The sequence below is a fragment of the Myotis davidii genome, unplaced genomic scaffold (assembly GCF_000327345.1).
Source record: "Myotis davidii unplaced genomic scaffold, ASM32734v1 scaffold2330, whole genome shotgun sequence".
Lineage (NCBI taxonomy): Eukaryota > Metazoa > Chordata > Mammalia > Chiroptera > Vespertilionidae > Myotis > Myotis davidii.
The window spans coordinates 198,009-203,458 of NW_006281908.1; positions in this window are offsets into that span (position 1 = coordinate 198,009).

The window sequence follows — 5,450 nt, forward strand, 5'->3', positions numbered from 1 at the left end:
AAGGGGCCACGAGCCAAGGAATGCAAGGAATGGAGCTCCATAGGGGCTGGAACAGGCCAGGAGAAGGACTCGCCCCTGGAGCCTCCTGGGGACGCAGTCTGCCGACACTGATTCCAGCCCAGGGAAACCGCGTTTGGACATCTGTCTCCAGAGCTGTAGGAGAATCAGTTTGTGTTGTTTTAAGCCATCAAGTGCATGGTAGTTTGTTAGGAAACTAAAACAGTATTTTAAACTTATAAAATAATTGCTCTAGACATCTCCCAAAATAGTCTTTAAAAAGAAGAAAAGTCCTGAAGCACATACTGGAAAAAAATTCAAATGATTTGACAAAGTGCAAAAGAAAGCCTCTAAAAAAGTATGCACAGTTCCAATCTTATTTTCTGGAGAAAGGTGATAAATGAACTTTCACTTTCTCCTATGAGAGTGACATAGATCATAGACCATGGTAGGAAATTGAGTAGACTAACATTTGGTGCTTTGGATAGGCTAATGATTTTTCAGCCATTGGAAGTGATACATGAGTAAGTATATATTCATTTATGTAGCAGGCAGGGTCACTTCCATCATGAAGTTTAGTTTGTGTGTGTTTTTTTTAAGTGTCTGTCTTCTTTGAGTAGGGAGGGACTACTTTATATTTTGCCATAAATGGAAAGGGTTGTCTGTGAGGTCATTAGAACCACGTTTCTGGATTTTCCAGTCTTATAGATCAGTAACCCGGGTTATCTAGCCTTCTCCATAATTCCTCCCTCTTCAGGTGAAAGAGTAATTGCAGTGCTGTTACGACATGCAGTGTTCTGGGTGTTCAGAGGAATGGAGGTTGTGCTGGCCCTGTAGTGTGAGTTCTGGCAGGGACTGGAAAGATCTCACCATCTTCTTCTTTCTTAACTGCTGTTATCTGCCTGATCCAGAACTCCAGCCTCTTGGGGGGACTAAAAATCATGCCAGTAGTCAGGCAGACACATACATGTGTACACGAACTCTTTATTTGTCATGCAGTGTAAGAGTCGGACTGAAGATTTTATGAAAACAGTCAGGGTTATATATACTTCCGAGGCTCTAGAGTCACAACCAATTTCTATGCCTCAGAAATATTTTCTACCTAAAAGGGAATGTCAGAGCATTTGGTTAGAGAGCTAACACCTGATTAATGAAATAGATGAGTGCATATAAGTATTCATTGTTTTGCTTTTTCAATTTTCTGAGAATTTGACATGTTTCAAAATAAAATGTGGAGAAAATTAAGATGAGGGGATGTAATGAATTTCTGAAATGCATTAGATCCATAGATGTAGAAGTGTCACTATTACTTATCTAGTTTGATTATTGAGAGGCACCCAGATGATATATAGACTACTAAGGAAACTTCATTTGAAGAGAAGAGAAAAAATTCTCTATGGCTGAAGGAATGGGGATTCCAATATTCTAATAGAGTATATAGGCTGTGATACATATCAACTAAACACTCATTCAAATCTTTGTATGTTGTTGCATTACTTTTTAAATTCTGTTAGTCTAATTAAACAGATCTACACTGTGGATGATAAAGATATAAGAGTCCATGCCATTGGGCATGTTGGATTGAGGCCACTTATCGTAATGTATAACAATAATTATTGAAGATAACAATTTTAAAATATGAATGTCTCTATAAAGGAGAACATAAATTATGATATCCAACAATGAATGATAAGGCCTTACAATGCTAAAAATGATATGGAAAATGAAGTGTGCTTGCAGAAATACATCATAGCCAGCTTTTGTTCTTTCTGGTACAAAATCCTTCCTGTCATCTGCAGAAGAACATTCACAGTTGCAATTTAGCTCAGTTTTCAAGAGAAAAACCTTCCTAATGTATTAATAGTATGGACTGGCAATAAACATATTTACTGTGCTCTTATTTTTTTTTTAATTTTTTATTTATTTATTTATTTTTTTTTTTGTGAATGCTAAGATTTAAAAGTCCTGGGACTATACTGACATCTAGAGGAAATTATTTTAAACATCACTTATTTTCAGTGGTTTTCACAGCCTAGGGTAGATGAACTTCCCATCCTTGGGGCTCATTTATAATGCTGTATTTTCCCTTCATTTCTAAGCAAATTTTGAATTTAGTTTCTATAGAAGTCTCACAATAAAATGTATAGTCTAATGTAGAGAAAAGAGAAGGAAGCATTAAGAAATTTCACCCATTAATGAAATAAATTTTATATCAAGATTAACTATCCTTGTCCATTAGTAAGAATAAACTGTTGCAGATTCCATAGTTTCTTTGTGATTCATTCACTGTAATATAACCAGATTTTTGAATAGAATTTTTTAAATTTTATTTTTTTATTGTTGACGGTATTACAGATGTCCCCCATTTCCCCACCACAAAATTTGTTTTTGTGTTTTTAAAGTATGTATTATGCAGCTTATTTGAAGGAATAAAGTTTGTAATGGGACAAAATTATAGTATTATATACGTATGCTTAACAGTTTAGCACTCATTGTTCTACGTCTACCCATGCTTTAAGAATTTACTTCTGTGTTTTGAATATAAATTGGAGAATCAGTTAATGAAATGGAGTTCCTCTTATTTTGGAAAACTAGATGTACATAGTCTGATTCCATCTTAAATATATGTTCTTTAAGAATTTAAACAGAAACATCGCAGTCACGGAACAGGGCCTGGTAAACATAGTGAGAGGAGTTTCAGCCTTTCGGTGGTAAAGGGGCACAAATGCAGCATGAATCTCGGAGAGGGAGACCTATTTTGAGATTGCCTCACAGAGCTGTGGAAGCACAAAAGAGGCAGACGGTGCAGCCGCACATGAGGCTTCTGACAGGAAACCTTGCCAAACCCAGGAGCTCCCATAGCTATTTGCATAAGTGCCTGCGAAGTTCCTCGGCCGATCTGGCCCTGCACCCCAGACGCGAGAAAGCAGATGAGGCAGCAGATGACCGTTTACACTGCCAGGGTGTGTGAACCGGCGAACATCCCTCACATTACTCACTAAGTAATGAGGAGGGGCCTGAGCTATGTTCCACAATTCAGATGGGCCTGCCAGTTGGCCCCTGGGCTTCATTCTGTGTGATCCGCACACAGCAGAGACACTCAGGAGGCAATGCAAATGCATCAGCAGACAGCACGGAGGTCCCAGCAGCAGCAGGCGAGGTACTGCCTCTGCAACAGGGCGTGATGACAGATAATTAGCTGTGACATGCCCCTCGATGGCGGTGGGATGAGCGCGTTCTGTTGGAAACCGGTGTGCAACATGGCATCATGAACCACAAGATTTGACTTTGGAGCATAAATTCCTTTTTGCCAAACCATTGTTTTTTTAAAGGAGGTTGTTAGAAAGAGTTAAATTTTCATACAATTCTAGGAATGAAAGTTAAATTTATTAAGCACTTACTATATTCCAGGCATTGGGGGGATATACTTGCCACAAACAGTTATTTTTAATATTCTAAAATTCCCTATATTATAAGAACTGCCTTTATTTCACAGACAAGAAAGCTGAAGTTTAAGGTAGTAATGCAACTCTCTCAATGAGACATTGCCTATAAAAGGAGAGACCCGAAGCCAGCCCAGGACTGTTTGATTGCCAAGTTGACCCTATAATGCTGCATCTCATAAACGGATGTTGACTTTTTTTTTTTTTTTAAGGAAATTTGATAAGACAGTCCTTTGCCCTTTCCCCCTACTTTTTGGGTTTATTGGCTTTAATAAATTCGAGTTAAATAAGTTTCTCTAATGTTTTTATGTCACGCTATTTTCATTTATTTTTTGAAGTTTTAGATTAGTCATTTTAAAAAATTACTCTAAAGAACTGTATTGGAATGATTGGAGCAATTTAATATGGACTATATATTAGGAAGTGATATTGTATCCATATTACATTTCTTGAAAGTGACAATGGTGTTGTGGTTATGTAAGAGAATGCCATTCCATTAGGAGACCCATGAAAATAGGGACAAAGGATCATGATGTCTCCTATTTAATTTCGATCTTGTTGAGGAGAAATCTTAATATGTACATAATTTTATGGGAAATAGAATGACAAAGGAAATGGGCAAAATATTGACAGGTGGTAAATTTAGGTGCCTTGTATGTGGGAATTCATTATATTCTTGAAACTATTCTATCAATTGGACTATTTTCAAAGTAATATGAATTGCTACTATTTTTAGCCTCTTGTTAGGCCAGTTTTTATTTGAAAGCTGTAGGTATACATTTACAAAGTTACCCATGACTTTCATTACTTGTAGTCTAGTGGCTGAATGGAGCCGATTCCCATAGCTGGCTAGCCCCTTCGCCCATGTCACAGCCTATCAGTGTCTTTGGTACTGGCATCATCTATTATATGCGAAATCCTTCGGGTGAGGCGCCACTCATTCTTCATGTTGTGGCCCAGAGAGGGGCCTGATGTTAAGTGATTGTGATGAAGGAGGACGATGCCTACAAGGAGAGTTTTAGTCAATATGGAAATACGTTTTTGTTATTATTATTTGGTTGGGAATTGAAGCCATGTGATGATTACTAATCTCACAACCTATTCCCCCCCCCCCGCCAATGCTTTTCTTCTGCTTGCAAAGATCATATGAACATTTTTAAACCAGATGAGAAATAGCAGATGTCTTCACTGTTCATTTCAGGAGGCATTTGATGCTCATAATCAACATTTTGAAATATGTTCAAAGCTGCCATCTTGTGGTAATATTCTATTCCATTTTTAGCAGATGTATTGATACAAGCCTCACTAAATCTGAAGACTAGAAGGAAAGAACGTTTCAGAAATGCATTTTAGGACATGCCCAAAGCCTGTGTTTTGAAACCTACCAAAAGAATGCAAGAGTGTATTTCCATGTATAGTCTACTTAATTGATTAAGTAACTGTTTTACTCATTTTACTAACAGTTTCTGTTCAAAAGCCAAAACAGATTTTATTCATTTGCTGGGTAACACTCCCTCCACGTTCGGGTGCCAGATGCTGAGTGATTCCTTCCACAACCCGCGTGGAGAAGGGTTCGGTATCTGAAAGAGGAGCCGCACAACAAATGAAAAAGACACAAGATAATTTTGCGATACCGGGGGACCAGGCGGGCAAGTCCGGAAAGACTTCCTCCTCTGGAAAGACTTCCTCCTCCCGCTTTGCTCAGGTCTCTCCAAGCTTTTATTCATCTGGAGTAGCCCTTAGGGTAAAGAGGTTTTAATGACACACATCCGCAAACAATCTTCAGGAATAGGCACAATACCCGATTAACCTATCAACAGATCTCCAGGAGCATCCAATTAACAACAATCAACAAAGATCTAATTGAGTGAACTAAGGTGGAGATGCTTCAACCATCACCACTCAAACCTACTGGGTAGTTCACAGTTCTAACTTCCAAAAGGTCACCAGCCTTCTCTGGGGGGTCTCCGTCCAAACCCAGCCAGCAAAGATAATGAATGGACTCCGGCA